This window comes from Phascolarctos cinereus, unplaced genomic scaffold, assembly GCF_003287225.1.
Source record: "Phascolarctos cinereus isolate Bilbo 61053 unplaced genomic scaffold, phaCin_HiC Scaffold_5;HRSCAF=322, whole genome shotgun sequence".
Classification (NCBI taxonomy): Eukaryota; Metazoa; Chordata; class Mammalia; order Diprotodontia; family Phascolarctidae; genus Phascolarctos; species Phascolarctos cinereus.
In genome coordinates this window covers 62724891-62746357 of record NW_027555958.1, presented here as the reverse complement: position 1 = coordinate 62746357, position 21467 = coordinate 62724891, and the positions used below count along the sequence as shown (strand labels likewise).

The window sequence follows — 21467 nt, the reverse complement described above, 5'->3', positions numbered from 1 at the left end:
GAAGAAATCACATAGTACTTGCAAAAAAAAAATTTCTTCTGTTAGTTCTTTTACTTTCTTCTCCAATTGGCCAATTGTATTTTTGAAGGATTTGTTTTCTTTAGTGTACTTTTTTTCCAGTTGGCCAATTGTATTTTTTAAGGACTCTTCTACTTCTCTCATTTGACTTTTAAAATCCTTCTTGAGCTCTTCTAAGAAGGCTTTTTGGGCTTCAGACCAGCTCATAGTCCCTATTGATGCTGCAGATGTGGGTTTGTTGACAATGTTGTCCTCTTCAGAATTTCTGCCTTGATCTTCACTCTTTTCATGATATGAATCTACGGTGTGTTTCTTTTTACTCATAGTGTTTCTTTATTCCTTGGCCTTTAAAGAGACTGAGCTCTCCTGCTGGGGAACAGAGGGCACTGACCCAAGCTTCTTGTGTTGGGAGCCTAGGTCTTGGTCCCTGGCTTTGTGTGCTGGGGACTCTTATGTTGGCAATTGGAGGCTGTAGGATTCTGGCAGCTTACCTCATGTTGGGCTAGAATCAGCAAGGCTGGAACTTTCAGGCAATTCTAGGTTGCCTGCTTTTCCTTTCCTTTAGCTTTCTTCAGCTCCTTTTAAAATGGTGCTGCAGGGTGTTTATCTGTCTGGGGCTCCTTGCAGTGTGTTGCAGTGTTGCCTCCCTTAGATATACTGAGGCACTTTGCTGTAGAATGCCGAGGCACCTGGTGGTTTTCTGAGCTGATTTCCACAGATTCCTCCACCCTCACTGAGGCACTCAGAGGTCCAGGTGTTGGTGTTTGCCTGCTCTACCACCTGGGCTTCAGGATCTCCTCCTGGTTGGCAGTTAGAGGCTATAGGGTTCTGACAACTTACCTGGTGTTGAGCTGGAATCAGCAAGGCTGAAACTTAAGTAGAACTCTAAAACTCTTCAGTTCCTTTCAGATGAATGGTGAAGGGTACTTATCTGCCTGGGGCCCTTTGTAGTGCCCCTTCCCTTATTTTTGCTGAGGCCCTGGGAGACCTGTTTGCTGTAGAAGGCTGAATCACCAGGATCTCCTCCTGGTGTGCTAAAGTAAGGCTGGGCTACTGCTCTGCTGCTCCCTGTCTTTCTTCTGGTTCAGCTGTTCCAGGGTTTTTTCTGGGGTGATATTTTCTGGGTTTTCAGATGTTGATAGGGGAAGGTGAGAGCAACTACCTTCTTACTCTGCCATCTTGGCTCCCAGAAACGGAAGTCGGAAAAAAAAATTCATGGAAACTTTTGATTGTGATGCCAAAAACAGACACCCCAAAACTAAAGAATGGCTGAACAAACTGTGTTATATAATGGCATGATGTTGTATTATACATTCTTAGGTTAAAGATACATCCTTCCTCTCACTTAACAACAAACCTTTTCAGGGAACATGTTTCCATGGAGTTCAATACATCAGAAATTATTTATTAAATGACAGTTATTATGCTAGTTGCTGGGGATACACAAGTAATTAATGAAACAATCCTTACCTGCAAAGAACTTGGTATAACAGAGGAGACAAACAGATAGATAGATAGATAGATAGATAGATAGATAAATAGACAGACAGACAGATAGATGGACAGTCTGATATAGAGTTTCTCTTTATATTTGTTTTATATAAAATTATATATATAATGTAGGTTATGTGGTTCTGTGTTGGTATATGACAACACATGTAACATGTGTGTGTGATTCATTCAAATTACATATAACATATGATTATACCAATTAAATATAAAGTTAGTGAATATCAATAAATACAAAATAGTTAAGTATAAGTCATTCTGGAGAGAGGCCAGTAGCAATTGGAAGCAATGAAATCAAATGAGATAATATTTTTTAAATGCTTAGCACAATGCCTGGCACTTAGAAAGCACTATAGAAATGCTTATTCTCCCCCCATTCTCCATAATGAGGCAAGGAGTCATATAGAGCATGACATTTCAGTTGAATCTTGAAGGAAGAAAAGAAGTTTTATGAGCTGGAAGTAAGGATGGAGCGCGTTCTAGGCAGAGATGGACAACAGAGAGGGACAGTGATGGGAAATCGAATGCCATGGATAAGGACCAGAAAGGTTAGTTTATTTGGATTGCAAAATGAAGGAAGGAGAATAAATATGCAAGGAGAATGGATAGAGTGGGGTCAGTTCGTAAAGCATTTTAAAAACTAAACAGAGGAGTTTATATTTGGCTATAGAAGCAATAGGAAGCCACTGGAATTGATTTAATAGGGATGTGGCATGGTCAGATCTGGGCTTAAGGAAAATATTTCTGCCAATATTGTGAAGGATGTACTGAAGAGTAGAGACTTGAGGCACAGCAAGAGAGATGAGAGAGACTTGAGGGAGAGCAAGCAATTAGAGAGATGATGAGTACCTGAATGAAGGTGGAAGCTGTGTGAGGAGAAAGAAATGGTCAGATGCAAGAGATGCTATGGAGAAAGAAATGTCAAAATTTGGCAACTGGTTGGATATGCACAGTGAGTGAGAGAGGGGAAGTCAGGATAATACTAAGGCTTTACGCTTGGGAGATAGGAAGAAAACTGGTGCCTTAGACAGAAATAGGAATTTTATGTAGGGCTGGGTTTAGAGGAAAGAGAAAGAGTTTAGTTCTGGACTTGGTGCATTTGAGATGTCTTCAGGACATCCAGTTTGAAATATCCAACAGAGAGCTAGTGATGTGGGGTAGAAACCTGGGAGACACTAGAGCTGAACAGACAGATCTGACAATCATCAGTACAGAGACCATGATTAAATCTATGTGAGCTGATGAGGTCACCAAAAGAATGTAGGGAGAAAGGAAGAGGAGGCTTAGGATTCTATCTTAGGAATCACACACAGTCTATAACTGTGAACTGGATGATGAATAAACAAAGGAGACTGAAAAGAATTGGTTAGAAAGTCAGGAGGAGAACCAGGAGGGTAGTCTGTCAAAAATCCAGAGATAAGAGAGTATCCAGAAGATGGTGGTCAACAGCATAGAGTATAGTAGACAGGTGGAGAAAAGGACTGAAAACAGGGCTTCAGAACTGGTTGGGTGTTTCTTAGGAAGTGCCTATTAAAAAAAAATCTATATATATATACACACATATACACATACATACATACATACATATAAAATACACATATATACATACACACATGTGTGTGTATATATACATATATACACATACATATATGCATACATACATTATATATATATATGTATGTATGTATCAATGAATTTCTACCCCACCCCCAAGGACTACGTAGATGGAAATATTCATTTGTATGGGTGAATTCATACTGCCAGGCAGACAGAAAATCTTAAGAGATTATTTTAAATTATTATTAGCCTATAAAACCTTTTCTATATGATCTACATAAAATTTGCAGTATTCTTTCTGACCATAAACACTTTATTCTACAAATCAATGAATTCAGAAAGCTATAAATTTAATTCAATATCTACTCTTTGTATACTATGCAATATATATGTATCAATTTATCAATCAATAAACATTTATTAAGTGACTAATATGTGCCAACTGCTCTGCCAGGAATAAGAATATACAAAGACAAAAATGAAGTTAATTCCTGGCCTCAAAGAGCTTATATTCAATCATGAATACCTTAACAAACATATATATACACACACATACACACACACACATGCACATACATATATACATATATGTAGTATACGGACAACCATGCACACCTTTACAAACACAATTATATATGGACAGCAACATATGCACAAGAATATTGTATCTATCATCTATCGATTGATCAATCTGTCCATCCATCTACCTATAATCTGGAGGTACAGTTTTAGATATAATATATACACTAAATTATATATTCATTGTATGGGCATATATATACATTTTTATATGTAAGTACACAGCTGCATCTCAGTTATTCTTGTACTTAACAAAAACCTGAGATATGTGAAAGGTAGCAGCACAAAAACAACATCTAGGTCATCATTATACTCCATAATAACTATGCAATAGAGGGGCTCAGTACTCAGAATCCCAGTATCACCATTAAATTCAGGCAATCTGGGCCCCTGCTACAGATCCCACACTGGAGGGCTCCTCCCCCTATGCTTTGGAGGATCCCATTCTGACCAGCCCTAAAGGCCTGTAAGTTCCATGAGGTTAGGGATTATATCTTTTATCTTGGCAGCATCAGTGCCTAATCAATAAGCATATGTTAAGGGCCTGCTGTGCATCAGGTATGCTGTGAGGTCCTGGAGATATACTAATATAAAAGTGAGACAAACTCTGACCCCTGACATTTTACTTGAGGGAGGCAATGTGTTCATGTATGAGAAAATATAGATTTTACACAAAGTAAATACCATAGTGACTTAGAGTGGGACTAAAATTGGGGTAAGCAGAAAAGGCTTTTTAAAGGAGGTATCCCTAAGCTGAGGTTTGAAGAGGGTATTAAAGGTACAAGAGATAAGCAGGTGTAGAACTCAAGGAATGAGGCACAGTCTGTTCAAAGACATAGCCAAAGGAGCTGAGGCATCATACGTTGAGAGCTGCCAGTGTGGTTGGAGGAGAAGGAACGTGTAAGCTGTCTGGAAAAACAGCCTACAACCAAACTGTGAAGGGCTTCAAATGCCTAAGTATCTTTCATCCAACAGGCAGTGGAGAGTCACTGAATCTTCTGGAGAAAAGGAATGACACTGTCAAGTCTGCACTTCAGGAAATTCTACTAAGCAGCTGGATGGAGGATGTATTGGAGAAAGGAAGACTAGAACAGGGAGACCAACGAGGAATGTATTGTCCTCATCCTGGCAAATGATAATGAGGTCATGGACGAAGCATGAAATTTTAATGGCAATGGTCATTTGGACTACAATAGTAAGCCAAATTTAGACAGTTGTTTCAGCTCTGTATAATTGAGAGTTTTAAATTACAATACTTCTTATGGAAAATGTAAAAGTAAGCTAATTATTCTTCATTGATAGATGAGTATATTTCACATGGACTCAAATATTCAAATATATTTTAAATCAAATTATTGATATGCGTGGGGGCCTTAGCAAATAAAATTATCTAGCTACCTATCTATCCATCCATTTATCCACCTACAATCTACCTATCCATCCATCAATTATTGATGTGTATCTAAACACAGGATTATAAAGACATATGTGTAACATGACATATATCCACATAAATATATACCATACAAATATATATGTGTGATTGTGAGAATACATATGTATATACATATATTTTCCTGGGGTCCCTCATCCCCTAGTGGTAGCCATAAAAAGGAAAAACACAGATTTCCAAACTAGAAAAGGCTTGATATAATTCAAGAAGCAGAACCAAGAATTTCATTCTCAAAGTAGTTTGTCCTCTTCTGGCAGGCAGACACAGGAGAAAAAAGAAAAAAATGGAGGCTTAAAGAAAGCTTCTAAAAAGAGATGGGGTGGTTAAGAATCCACATTGTTTGTATAAGGAATAAATAGTAGCAGGAGAGGACAATGAATTTAATATAACTCTAACAAATACTATTCAGAAGAAAAAGAAATTCTAGTAAAGGGCTATTGTGAAGCCCCATTGGTTCATGGAAGTGATCCTGAGATTTTTAGAAGTCCTGTGCCAACAAAAGGCAAATTCTGGAAGCTAGAAAGGCTTTCCAGTATGTTTCTGGTCACAGACATCATATCCATCATTTGAAAGTCAGTCCAGAAAAGTCCAGAGAGGTACAACACATAGCTAACAGGAAGATTTGGAATATTTTGGGCCCAATAGTGTTTGAAGATCATCTACTAAACTCTAGGGGAGTGGCTGTAATCTGTGAAACTGTGTACAGGGAAGAAATCCAAGCTTATTAAAGTATTGCTATAAGTTTAAGGAACAAAAGAAGCAATTAAGAACCTAGAAAAAGATACTATCCTCCAGAGCAGGTATTGGGTGGAAGCAGAATTAGGAGCATAGATTTGGAGTGGAGGGGATATTAGAAGCTATTTAATCCAATGACTTCAATTTAAAGGTGAAAAAAAATTCAAGGCCAAGAGAAGTTAAGTGACTTATATAAAGTCATATAGGTAATATATAGCAGAAGCAGGATATGGACTCAGATCTATTAACTCCAAAGCCATTACTCTTTCCATTGTACCAAGTGCCGAATGAAAAAATATGAAATTATATACACAATTATGCAAATTTATAAACAAGAAATCTGTTTCATTTTATCCTGAAAAGTGGAGGAGACATTATATACCTGTCTCTCAGCCAAACTTCTCTCTTTAATACTGACTCCTAATTAATCTCAGTAATAACAAAAGCATCAATTCACAACTTTGTTTTCCAAAGGGGTCTTTGAAGGAATTCAGCCCAGGAAGTATAAAAACAGCCTTTTATTCTGTGATAAATACCAGAAGCTTCTTGGGCTTTGATCACCTTACAGAAAAAGCATCATTACCATTCTAAACTGATAACAGACCCTTCCCCACCTCCCCCCATCTTCCTTCTCTTCCCTAGGATTAATTAGGAGTGAGGCTATTGTCACCATTCCCTTCTTTAGGCACACTAAGGGCCTTTTTCTTTTTCAGCATATCAAGCATGTACTTCAATGCTCAATAAATTTTTCAAGCAGAGTCTGTAATAAATGGAAAGTAAAATGAATTTTATTAACCATCAGACATGCATTTTTTCCAAGAAATCTGAAGTAGGGAGCCTATTTGGAAGGCAACCATAAATCTTAGAAATATATTGGTAGGGAACCAGTATGCCAAGGTATCAACTGCAACATTTCTTACAGTATGATGGTCTTTAAATAGAAGATTTAGATACACAATGCTCAGAATGATTGACAAGGAATTATCCTTATCACCTCTCACCAATCCTTTTTCAGAGCTCTCCATTCTTGGGGCTAGATGAATATTTTTAGTGTCTTGATCGTTTGTTGTTTGTTGAAATCTTTTTTTTGAAAGAATCTACACTCAGCTAATTACTTATTGTCTTTAACAGTAAAATAAATGTTGTAATGGACTTCCTTTTAGGAAAATTTACAGTTAACTATAAATTGCCCTTATAAGTGTGATTACTTTTTAATTATTAAATTTAAATCCATTAAATATTGCTGAACAATGGAAATAAAGAATTTTGGTGCCGTGTAGTCTAACTATCTAATCTGCACACTAACTACACATACCAGACAAGGGCTCTTCACATTTCTTCTTACAAACATCCAGCAAGGCAAAGACCCACCACCTCCCAAAGTGACACATTCCACTTGGGGACCAAAGTAATTGACAGTTAATTGTTAACACATAAATTTTGGTGGAAATAAAGATCAGGCCCTACAAGAGGGGCAGAGCAGCACTGATGAGAGTCTTATACCAATGGACTTTGGACTAGATGTTACAAGTTTACTTGAGGTGTATAGGGTGTTCAGGAGGATTAGCATCTCTGGTGTGAGGATCTGTGGAGCCTTTTTCAGGACTTTGCTCATCCCCCTTTGATGTCCACCTTATTCCCCCAACTCTCACCCGTGGCTCCAAGAAGCTGTGGCATGTGCAGAGGCCATACCCTGGCAAACCCGTAAGTAGATGTGCTAAACCAGGTTGAGGTTAGCTGACAGGCTTCAAACCTGTTGGTGAGTTAGGGGGCTGTCTACCCAAAGCATGTGAAGACTTCTCCCAGCAGAATGGACAGATGAGAACAATTTGTTCCAAAAGTTATGAAGGCTATTGCAGCAGGCGCCGTGAAGCATGTAGAGATTGATCAGACATGGAAGACGCCAAGTTCATCCACTGCATTCAGGCTACCAACAGTCATCGTGACTTCTGTCCTGCCACTGACTTTGATGACTCAGGGAGAGAAAGGCTGATGTCTTTTTGCATCTCTGGCTTACTTGTATACAATTCAGGTACAAGTCAAGACATAACGCCATGATGCTATTGGTTCTCTTCAAAAACAAAGGACAAACAACAAATATAATTACAAAGCAATTTTGAGGAGTCCTCCTTCCCTACCTTAGATATGACTTTAAGCATAAATTTCTATCTTTAACTTTCATTCATTTCTCCTTTTTCTCCTAACAGCAAATAGAACAATTCTAATCCCCCTTTTTTTAGGACAGCCTTTAGAATACTATATTTGAAGACAGATATAATAGCCCCCTGAGAACTCTATTCCCCAGGCTAAATAGCCCCAGTTCCTTTAACAGATATTCTAATAAAATGGACTCGAGGTCCTTCACCATTCTAGTGCATGCTTTCCAACTTATTGGTATCACCAGGTTATTAATATGAGACCCAACTAGTTCAAGTAATAACAGACAACACTTCTATAGCCTTTTAATATTTGCCTGTGCTTTTGGCATTCTTTGGAACCTCATTTCTTAGCAGAAGCCTGGAATGTAGTAAGTGTTAATGAATGCTTGCTGACTGTCAAAGGCCTCATAGTCATTACCTGTTTTGAGGACCAAATTACTGTCAGCTAAGTAACAGCTGTGATTCTTTTAATTTAATAGAAGAAGAAAGTGAGGTTTAAAGGTTAAGCAACCCGATTATTGTCACACATATACTTTATGTCCCATCCAGGATCACAATCTTCAACGTTCTGACTCCAAATAAAGTAGTCTATTTACTTACATAGGTACAATCTCCCTCGGAATATCCAGCTCGAAGGCAATCTAACACAGGGATAGCAGTATCAAAGTTAACTATGTAGCTAATACTTAGGTACCTTTCTGGTACTAGGTGGGGAAAATTCAACTGAAAAAAAAAATGCTAATGGCCTTTAAGAACGGAAACTTAAAAAAATTAGGGCTGATAACTGAATAACATAATTTATTTTACAGAAATTATATCACTTTACATAATGTCATGGAATGAAACAATTTCAATATGATACTAGAATGTTGCTAAGGTACTCCAGGTATTGAATGAATCTTCTTTAGGTATTCATTGTTGTTGTTGTATCTGTGATCCAGGACCAAGGTGTCAAACTTCAGGCCTAAAGGTTCCATGACATAACAAAATCCCAGGTATGGCAGAAACGGATTAAAATGTAAACGGCAAATATATAACAAAATAAATAAGAATACAAACAAAGATAATGTTAATGTGTGGCTTTCTAAGTCAACATTAAGCTTACTGGAACATTTCTGTTCCAGTTTGATGCCTCTGATTCAGGGAACTACTAAATGAAAACTCCCTCTCTTGATGAAGATTAGCCAGTCATTTGTAACTTGTTCTTAACGAGTTGCCTAAGGCACAGAGAGGTTAAGTCATTTTCTCAGTCACAAAGTTAGTATCTGAAATAAACAAGATTGTTTTCCTGACTCCAATGTTTGTCCTTTACCTAGTTTGAGAATTTATCTATCCCTTACAAGCTAGCCATGTGCATTTTACATTGCATGTCAATAACTAGTCCAGGAGGGTAGAACTGGTGTCAGAGATGAAATCTGAATCACGATCTTCTCTGATCCAAAGTTTGAGCTTCAGCTACCATGTTGGGCTGAATTTAAGGAAGATCTGTCTACCTAAAAACAGCCAGTTATTATAAACCACAAAGCCTTTTTCATCAGGCTTTTCTTTTGTCTTTTTTTTCTTCCTGACATTTTCTAAAACTGAACCTTAATTATGTAATTAGGACCACAGGAGACAGAGCTGAACAAGATATCAGAGGCCACCTATTCTATCCCCTCATTTTTCAGATAATGAAAAAGTGGCTCAGGGAAGTTACGATGACTTGCCTAAGGTCCTCTCTTCACTAAATGTCAAAAGTAGAATTTGTAACTGGTCTTTTGACTTCACAGTGTTATTCTCACCATGCTGAAGTGGATTAAGTCCCACTGAATGCATCTTGAGGCCCCCTCTGGCTATAGGTGCTGTGAAATTGGCTTCATATAGCAAAAGGATAGGCAGAATAATGGTGGGATCATCAGGATGGAAGCTTTAATTAAAAAGACAAAAGCTGCATGCTTATTTAATATGTGAGAGCCTCTTTCTTCTAAGAAGAGCTTTCTCCCTCCCCCCAATACCTCTCCCACACAAACACAAGCTTCTCTGGTTCTCCCCCCTATCTTTGCCTCCTACACATAATGTCAACACTGCTGTTATACACAGATATTATCAGCAATTTAACTCATCTTAAAGCCAAACTGGCAGCATACCACAAGTGACTAGAATAAAAATGTTGTCACTGCAGATTAAGAACATTTTACCCTCCTTAAAAGTTGGATTCCATTAGGAATACACATACACGCATATATGCATATGCACATACACAAATATATGTTTGTATACATACTGTGTGCCTGTGTGTATGAATGATTTCTTTGTTCTCTTGGTCTGTATCTGTGATCCAGGGCAGACGTATTACAAATTCTGGACCCATGGATCCCATGTCACAGCAAAATTCCCTGATATAACAGAATCAGATGAAAATATAATTGGTAAATGCATAACAAAATAAATAAAAGAATATAACACAACGTAGATAATGTTAATTTGTGGCCTGCAGGGATAATTTCTACTTGAATTTGACATACCTAATACAGGAAACTCTTTAATGTAAATTATCTCTCTTGATGAAGATTATATACATGTATGTATATGTATGTATACACATGTGATTTGTGTGCATTGTATATAAAGATATGTTCAGTAGCCATTAGAATACTGTGTGCATATATATGTATACATATAATATATACACATATATATTATATATATATACACACACACACACACATATACATTCAGAAAGAGAGAAAGAGAATTTTTTAAGAACATATTGTTCTAATGGCTCCTTAAGAAAGGATAGGTATAGAGGGTGTCCAGATTTACATATTGTGAGTTTCCGTGGATTCTTCAAAAAAGATGACATATTAAGCATAAGAACTCCCCTTCCATCCCATTCCAAAGCGTGAGATCCCCCTCCTTTTAGTATTTCCCTTCTTTCCCTTTAGTCCTTCTCTTTTATCAATTAACAACACTAAACCTGTTTCCTCATCTTCATAATGAAAGAAGTAGGACACGATATAGATTAAAGTTCATTAATCTTTGGATGCTGTCTAGAGCATCCCCCACCATAATTCTAATTTGCCTTCTTCAGGACTCATCCAAGACAGGTTCCACATTGCAATGGCTGAACACAGTCCCAGTTTAAGTGTCTTGTCCATGATGAGAGAGCTATGCTATTACAGAGGCAAGACCTGAACCCAGCTCTTCTGACCCTAATGTTAGTCCTCTATCCAGTATTGGACCCCACTTTTGTCACTCTTTTACACACACTGCAACATAAGCATGCATGTGGGGCATGTGACCTATGTTCAGGCACACATCAATGTGCTAGCATGCCTCTCATACATGTGCAACTGCGTGGGAGCCATGGGCCTTCAGGTGCAGAGGTGGCTTTCACATTCCTTGTGGATCCACAATGATTACAACCACCACTGTGATATAGAAGGCAGGAGACAAGTGAAGGGACTTGGTCACTCAGTATTCGATGCCTCCTCTAATAAACTCTTCCCTACCTCTCTCTGTCATGCTGGCTCCTCTGTTCCTCTGGTTATCAGATCCCAATTCCTTTCAGGGTAAGGCATGGACTTGAAGACCTTCTTTCATGCTTCTGGGAGATGTTTCTTTCAACCAAGCTTACTGTAGCCAGGCCAAAGAAAAACAATTAAACTTAGGATTTGTTTGTTTGTTCTTGTTTTTGTGAGGAAATCAGGGTTAAGCGACTTGCCTAGGGTCACACAGCTAGTAACTGTTAAGTTTTTGGTCTGAGAATGGATGTGAAATTAGGTCCTCCTGACTCCAGGGTTAGTGCTCTACCCACTGCGCCACCTAGCTGCCCCAATTTGTTTGTTTTATTCCACTTACTAAAAACTTTTATAGCCACCTTGTTTTCCTGCGGCTGGCCATTCACTTAGTTAATAAACATTTCTTAAGCACCTACTATGTGTCAAGCACTGTACTAAGCACTTGGGACACAAAGAAAGGCAAAAAACAGCCCCTGACCTCAAGGAGCAGATAATCTAATGGGGAAAGACAACATAAAAAAGAAGCCAAAAAGAGGAGTGTGGGGTGAGAGTACTTAACACAGGTTTATGATGAGGTCCAAAAGAGTCCAGCTAAATAGGTAATGGAGAAATAGTTGGACTAGATGCTCTGCTTATATGGAAAATCTGGAAGGATTTCTCCACTTTCCTATCTCTTCCATCTTCAATAAGAGATAGGGAAGGACCCAAGAAAAATGAGTAATGAAGAGGTGTGAGTTCTATGGTTAATGTGATCTTGGAGGAAGATGAGGCTCCTGGGGAATATGATAAAGTCCAGAGGAGTATGGATGGGTGAGAAATAAAAGAGATTGGTATAAGTAAGGAAGATTAAAAAAATAAAATTTTAATATTTAACAGATGCACCTCTAGTCCCCAAGCATTACATTCTACCATCAGCTCTTCAAGGCTAGGGAAGCAGGATAAGCAAGGGGGGAAAAAAGCCTTGGATTCACACCTTCATTAAATGTGCTTCGTACTCCTCTGATTTGCACTTATTCCAACTCTAGTTGGACTACACTGACCTCTTGCCCAAAGTAAAACTCAGCATCTCTGTCAAATGGCTAGACATTCATGATTTCGCAAGGCAAGTAGATGGAATTATTTGAAAACATCTCATGTGGGAGAGAATAGAAGAAAAAAAATGGTGACATCTGAGATCCTGAATTACCTGTACTGACCAAGGAAATTATAATTATTTTGAAAGTCAATGATCCATGAATTAAAATAGTTGTAAGATAACTTTAGGCATGGTATGATAAGGGCTCCTGAGAAGTTATAACTGGCTATTGAACAGACAATGTTATGTTTTCAGTCACCTCAAATACATATAAATGCAACTGAATTAGAAATTGTTTCCTAGCACATTAGTTATTCACCATATATATTACAAATATGTCCCCCATTTTTAAAGTGCAGCAAAAAAATAAGCTGTCTTAACTTATTTGAGTATTTTAAATTTGTTGTTAAACCAAAAAAGTCAGGCATTTTAAGCAGAGATGCTGTTTAAAATATTGAACAGTTTCATTTATAATGAATTTATCTAGGAATACAAAGAATGAATTTTATCAGAATTTTCAGTATGGCCAGTCCTTCACAGAAGGTTTAGGAGTGCCCTTGAATGAAAATGCATGTAAGTTTACATTTTAAAATGTAATCATATTTTAAATGGTTGAAAGAAACTCAATATTAATAGGATACATTTATCAATTTTTTTTGTGATGGAAATAATTGCCCCTTAATTTATCTATTTTGTTAGTTTCTACAGAGAGCATATTGAGGTGTGAGTAGACTGTGACATAGAGGTGATAAGGAATGTCAAAGAAAACATTGTCCAAAAACAAAATAGACCTAAGTATACTGAGGGAGAACCAGTACACACTCCATGTGCTCAAAAAAAGCAATAAAGAAATCGCAGCTCCTAACATTTTGGGTGAAATACCTGTCAAAAACATTTTGAAGGTCTGGACCAGATTTTTATGAAAAAAAAAATATGGTAAGTATGGATAGGTTGCAATTTGAACTATTGGAAGGAATATCCTTACTGATGAGATCACGGATCTTCCAGATTAAGTTCATTAAGTTTTGAGTGATTTCCTACTGACCATCAGGAATGTCAGAGTTGAAGGGATCATCCAGTCCAGCCCTGACCTGAACAAGTATCCCTACTACCATATCCCTGGCATATGGTCATTTGGGCTCTACTTGAAAAGCTCTGGTGATGAGTAATCGATTATGTCTGGAGGGAGCACATTTGACATTTGGATAGTTCTAACTGTTACAAAAAATCTCATTTACATTAATTTGAAATCTGTCTCTCCCCAAATCTAAACTTCTCAGTCTAGCAACTGATGCCTCCCACAGTTTATCCACTTAATGAACATTTCTTGTCTATCAAAACCCCCCAAAATACTACATGGTCTGTAATCAAAACCTTCTTTCACTGTATCTTTTAGCACTATCCAATCTCTGTCTCTGTCTGTCTCTCTCTCCACACAAAAAAACACCTATATACACATACATACATATATGTACATATACATATTCCCAACTATTCTTTGATCATTCTATCTCCTCTACCTGGAATTATAGAATCAGAGTTGAACTTGGCTCTATAAGGATTCAGCCATTTGAGTCAATTCATATTTGAACAGGAATCTCCTCTTAACCTATGTTTGAAGACATCTGGTAATGATTAGCTGATGATGTCTTTAAAAAGATTATTCCACTTTTGGACATCTCCAATTGACAGAAGGCTTTTTGGTACACTGACCTAAATTTTTCTTCTTTGTAACTTCTACTCATTCCTCCTTGGGATACCCATATGATAAATAAATTATTTTATTCTGCAGGCTAGTTTCTTCAACTCATTCATGCATAGCATATCATTTCCTTTGTCCTTCTGGTTTCTTTTGTATGGACACTGTCCAGCTTATCCATGCCATACCCTTTTTCTCAATCCTTCAGAGCTCAACTCTTCCATGAAGTTTTCCTTGTATACCTTATCCCACATTGCATTTTATTCTCTCTCACTTCTGTTCAACATTTTTTGAAAGTAACACACTACTTAAGCTATATGGTTTTCTGTTTCATTTATGCATGTTGTATGGTTCTAACTAGATTGCAAACTCTTGTAGGTATGAACCACATGACAAAATACAGAATATTATAAAAATCTTAGTGTAGTTTTAATCTATATACATACTATAATTTTTATCTTAGGCTCCTTACCTTCTGAAATCTATTGCATAGTAGCTGAAACAAGATATGTGAACAAAAAGATGCAATGAAAGGCAAGATGTGACAAATACTAAGTGAGTAGTGGATACTATAAGTACTCTAGGATAATTACTCAAATATAAATGTTTTATAACAATTCATTGGTTTTACATGTACATTTTTAAGAAAACAATATGAAGGAATGGTTTCTATTAAAAATAACTACAGAGCTACAAAATATTTGGGAGTACACCTTCTGAGAGTCATCAAGGGGCTACATTAATGTAGCTATGAAATACTCTTTGCAGGAATAAATATAGAACTAAATGATTGAAAAAAAACCCATTAATTCCTTATGGGTAGGTCAAGCCAAAATATAAAAATGGCTATATTACTTTAATTAATTTCCTTAATCAATGTTGTACCAATCATACACATAAAGAATCCTTTTTAAACCTTTAAAAAAACAACACAATGCATATAATGGAATAAAAAGGTTAAGAATCTCAAGAGTAATAATGAAAACAACACGTGGGAAGAGGACTATTAGTATCAGATCTCAAACTACAATCCAAGGCAGTAATCACCAAAATGATTCAGTGCTCTAACAAAAGAGAGAGTTCAATAAGTAGAAGATATTAAGTACATAACACAGAGAAAAAGATAATACCATAGTGTTTTATAAACCCAAAGTTTTATAAATTCCTGTTAGTGTAAGGACTACTCTCTGTTTGAACAACAATGACAACAAAACCCTAAACAAATAGGGAAAACAAAACAGGCATCTGGAAGAAATTAAGTTTAGACCAACATCTCACACCAAACATCAAGATAAATTCTAATCTGATATATTGCCATTTCGCAATAGGAAAAATAAATGAAAGATTATGAATTGATAGTTCAAGGAAGAAATCCAAGCTTTCAACAATCTTATGAAAAATGTAATAAATCACTATCAAAAAATGAAATTTAATGCAATTTTGAGGTTCTTGAGCAAAAATGTAAAAAGAGAAAAATAACCAGCAACCAAGGGTTTATGGAAAATTATTATTGCACTATTGATGGAACTGATTTTGTCTAGCCATACTAGAAAGCAATTTGGGCTCGTGTTCCCACAAATACATAATATGAAAATTTGGTCCAGCTATATACATCTTTGATTCCACAGTTGAAAAATAAAGAGGAAAAGAATCTTTATGAACAAAAATAATTCCAGCAGCTTTTTTTGTGCCCCAAATTAGAAAGTAAAGAAGTGGCTTCCTATTTGAGTACAGCTAAACAATTTGTGATATATGACTATAATGGGATATTATTTCGCCATCAGAAATAAAATTTTTGAGAAAACTGAGACCATTACAAAATAATCTTTCAAAGCAAAATGAACAGAAGTACAAGTCACACATCTATAACAACAATTTTAGAGAAAAAAAGCAACTTTGAAAGAATTTAAATTCTGATCAATAATAGAATGATAAAACAGAAGTCCAAACAAAGATGATAAAACACTCTGCCCACCTTCTGAAAGAGGTCATGAATTTAACATGCAGAAAGAGGCATACATTTTTTAGATCTGTCAGTGTGGGACTTTGTTTTATTGGATATGCAGCTATATATTGAGACTTATCTTTTTTTAAAAAATTGTCCAATGGGGAAGGGAGAAGGTGTGAGGAACAGCTAAATAAATAAATATATAAATCCACAGGTAGATATAGATAGATAATTGGAAAATGAGCAAAAATGTCCCTAGCTTATAAATATAACATAAAACATATTTCCATCAAAATTATAAAATGATTACAGAGATATAACAGGTAACATAGTAGCAGATTATTAGTTAAATAGTGAAGGAAGCATGTAGAATTAATTTCCAAACTAAATGATCAGAATAGTTACCTTAGAAATGGAATATTTTCCCTGATCTCTACAGGGTAAATGAAGTTTGGTTGTTTGTTTTATATAGGACTATTCCACATAAGCAACTGTTTTTACAAAGGCATGGAATAGGAAAACTCAAGGCATGTTCAGGTCATAAATATGAGATTAGGTTGGTTGAATGAAAGTTTGGTTTTTGTTTTGTTTTTTGAGTTAGAGAGAGATAACCCAAGGAAAGATTAAACAGTGATTTGATTACTAATTTTAAAATATGAACTTTATTTTGCAAGCAAATGCAAATCTATCAAAGATTTTTCAACAGATTCTAGAAAGATTCACCTATCAGTGATGTGAAAGATGAATTACAAGGATTGGTAAGATCAAAGGCAGAAAAACAAGTTGGGTGTGAATTCCAATAGTTCTGTAGGAGATAATGAAGGCCTGAACTAAGACTGTGAAAGAAAGAATACAAAGTAAGGCACATAAAAAATACTGTAGAAACAACGTGGCAACTGATTTCATGTGAGAGCCAGAAGGAAAGATGAGTCCAAGATTTTTCTGAGGTTTCCAGTATGGATAAATGAGAGAATTACTGTAATATCAAAAGAAGTTGGACAGCCCAATAGAAGAATCCACTGTAGAACAATTAATAAGTTTAGCTATAGCTTTGTTGTGCTTGAGCTAATGTCAACTGAAGCGAAAAGATCCAGCAAGAAGCCAGAAATGAAAGCTCAATAGTTACTCATACATTAATTGAACTCTTCATCTTTGTTTTGTAGCTCTTCTCTAGCAGAATATATCTATGTTAACTAAGTAACATTCTGCCACTGTAACACCAATTATATTGTTTGTTTGCAATTATATTAAAGTTTCTACCAGAGCTTACAACATATTATGTTAAGATATTAATATTTTTACAGATTGTTTTCTTAAAAATACAAATTTACCATATAATGAAACTTTTATATCATTCATGTAACACATTTATGTTTCATTATCATTGCCAGAGATTTTAATTCAGCAATTAAATTGGGTTGTTTTCCTTCCTTTGGATAGGATAGTCAGTTCTCACTGTTTGGTTAACCAATTCAAATTCAGTAGTCATGACCTATGATTTCCTTAGGGAGATACCCATTGTTGCAGCAAGCAACACATTTCTACATACTTGGAATTCAAAGGTACTGAGGCAAAACTGTCAGAACATTACCAAAGTTGACGTGGAAATATGGTTCATTAGTCTACAAATTGATGTGTTATGGACCTCACTCTGATCAGCCTAGTAATTTAAATCAAGTTCTAAATTCGTGTAAGATTATAATAATTTTGACTATTAGTTTTTAAATCATGTCTGAAATAAAAATATCTGCAATTGTGAGCATTTATCACAAAGTCATAATGAATGTCTACCATGTCAAGAAAATCAATGATCAATTTATAAAACATCGTTATTTTAATACAAAAATATCCAACTATTTCCTTATTTTTGACTTTTGGACAATGCAACATCATTGAGTCAAGTCTTTGCTCCTTAACATAGAATGAAGCTGTAAATGATTCAGCATTCATAAGTGGTTAATTCTGCCAGAAAAAAAGATTTACTCAAAGTTAAAAATACATAGAATATCACAGAAATCTTTGCTTTGATTTCTTAAATCCATTCATGCATGTATGATATTCTCAGTTGTTTACACTTATAGCTATTCTCAGAAGGATCTTATTTTGCTCTTATTTTACATTTTCCTGACTTATGAGAAAATTTTACATGTCAATACTTAAAATCATTCATCTTACTATTATTTTTTAACTTTAAGAACACAGAACTGGAAGAGCACAAATGTGGGCCATGCAGTAGAAATCTGGAGAGGTATTAGAAATTATGGCAACCCTGCTCAAAATCTTTGCTCCTTTATTTCATTCATTCTAATAAGCTGTCAAATGACTTTAAGAAGATGTACACACAGATGACTTTGAGTTTGACAATATACATGTACGTATACATTACACGTATCATTTTTAGAACAAGTTATATTATTTTACCTTCTGTGGGAAAGTACGTTATCAAACTGTTACAGAGTTTTCTTGGGTAACATTTCAGAGCATGTGTTATGCCACTAAAGGCAAAGTAAAGGGGATAAGCAAGTAAAGCACAAGGGAAAAGAAAAGAGGATGATGATGAATGACATTCTGAAATAAAAAGTAATATGGTTGGTTGCAGAACTGAAGAAGTTTCAAATTACTACCAGTGTTTGAAATAACTTAGGTCTCAGGGTTTTTTCTTCTTTATATTTTCCTGCCGTGTTACAATTCTGAAAACACCAATGAGTCAGAGAATATGTGACTCGTTTACCCTCACAGGTTTACCATAAGGAAACTGCCAAACAGATTTGGTTATGACATTCAGCCAAACAATAAGCATTAATAATTACTATATGCCAGTACTGTGCTAAGAACCAGGGATTAAAGAAAGGCAAAAATGCTGTATCTTCACGGAACTGGAAAAAAAAATCAACTACATTTCAAGAACATCAGAAACACTTTTTAAAAGAAGTGCGAGACTGTAGTATGGTGCGATGGATCATGAGTCACCAGGTCTGGATACACACAGGGGGATATCAGAGAATTCATCCAAAATCTTTTTTGTGCCTCTAATGTATTGATATATTGGTGATGAGTTAATGTGCGTTATTATTTTGTTGCTATTGATTTTATGCCAAGAGCGAAAACACTATAGGCAGTATCCAAACATGCCTATCCTTTCTTTGGAGAACTGAATCCATTATGCCAAGGTCCCATGACTAGTGTACACTCAAAAATATTCAAGAATAAGGTGGGGTTTCTTCAAGAGTATAGAGACTTGTGAACTGCCCTGATGGGCTAAAATATACAAGTTCACATGCTGGTTAATAAATCAACACAAAGAGATATTTTGAGTAGAGGGATACATCATTAGACTATTTGAGAAGCACAGAAAGCTCTCACTTCCTCTGCATTTCTTCCTGTGAGATATAGGTGCATAATTGCCAATATGAATGTTAAATTCCCAAGTGCTAGATCCCTTTTTATGGCATAAATTATGATAAATATCCATCTATGCTAAAAAGTGGTTAAATTACATGAGAAAAGAAAACTCATTGGGGTGGGATGGGTGTATTGATGTACTGAAATGGCTCTCATACAAAGGGAAATAGAATTGTTCTTTTTGCCATCAGAGGTCAGAATAAAGAGAATGGGTGAAAGTTTCAGAAATGCTAATTTTGTTTCAACATAAGGGAAGGAGGAGGAATATACCTAATACATAGAACTATTCAAAAGTGAAATGGTATGTCTTGATGTCAACCTGGTTTTCCCTCAAAAGATGTCTTAAAGAAAATACTGGATGAATGACTGTCATAGATATTATAGAGGAGAGTCTCATCTCAGAACAAATTGGTATAAATTACCATTAATATTCTTTCCACTTTGCAGAATCTTATATTCTAGGATTATGTTATTTCTAACCCCAAAGACAGTAATTTTACTACTATGTCACATTGTCCTTCAACCTTTGGGAAGTTGAATAAATAAATAAAAGAAAAAAATTTAAAATAATTGTCAAATAGTAAATGTGCTTTTTTTTTTTGTTTTCTGAGGAATGGAGATGTGTTCCTTGAGGGAGAAGAGTCAGTTAAATCAGCATAGGGAAGGTCATTTATTAAGCTTTTATTATGTGTGAGGTGCCATCATGTATGGAGGTTCCTAAGAAAGGGGGAAAAATAAGTACCTTCCCTCAAAAAGTTCACATTCCAATAGGAGAAATAATATGCAAACAAGTATGTATAAATAAGATACATTCAGGGTAAATAGGAGGCAATCTCAGAGGGAAGGTATTAGCTGTTCAAGGCACCAGGAAAGGTTTCTTGAACAAAACAGGATTTAAGTTAAGTTTTAAAGGAAGCTAGGGAATCCAGGAGATAGAGGCACTAAAGGACAGTATACCAGGCATTCGATATAGCTAGTAAACAGCTGCTAACTACCAGAATTTCAGAAAGCACTTCAGGAGTCCTACAGTTGCCAGCTTTACCATGAAAAGAGATATCCAAGATGTCCAAGAGATACAGATTCAATGTTTAACTCATCTGGGAAGGCATTAGAGATTGCTGAAAACTTGGGGAATGGAACCACTGACAGTGACATTTAAATTCTGTACTTTATTTCCAGCTCACTATTAATTCAAGTCTGAAGAACAGAAAGAAAACAATACGCTGCCTGAAAAACAAAAAAACTGATGTCTTTACATCATTTTAATCCCTGGAATTGGATCAGACTTGCAGAGGCTTACCTGAATCTTGTACTAGTTCTCTCAACTTCATTTACTTCATCTCAGAAAGTAAACGGTTTCACCCCAAGTGACCAAGATTTCAAATACCCCTTCCCATCACCAAAAAAGACATCCTGCTCTGCATTTGTCAAAAATTATGAATGAAAACTCTATGGAAGCAAGTAGTAGCTGTGTCCAGAAACATGGAAACTCTCTAGGTTGTGTGTTGCTTATAGTACAAGAGAGCCCCTTCCATCCCGCATTTCATTCCTGGGCACCAGTGGTATGGGCAGAAACTCAAATGAAAGCTTATGCCTCTTTTGTCAGAGCCAGCTCACTCAGTCTCAGAAGAAATATTTTTCTTTGGAGGAGAACTCCAAGGCTTGGGAGGAAACTGAAGATACAGTGAAAGGATTTGACTTTGAAGAAGAAACTTTAGTAAAAGGGACTCAGAGCCAGTAGATGGTGGGTTCTATGTGAGGAACAGAAAGATATCAACTTGCACCAGATTGTAGCGTATACGGAGGGAAGTAAAATGTAAGAAGACTAGAAAG

The 21467-nt window shown here is 36.1% G+C and overlaps 1 pseudogene; it reads left to right on the top strand.

Moving 5' to 3' along the window:
- The first annotated feature begins 1994 nt into the window (after window positions 1-1994).
- LOC110216424 (zinc fingers and homeoboxes protein 1-like) lies at window positions 1995-21375 on the top strand (annotated as a pseudogene).
- The last annotated feature ends 92 nt before the right edge of the window (window positions 21376-21467 follow it).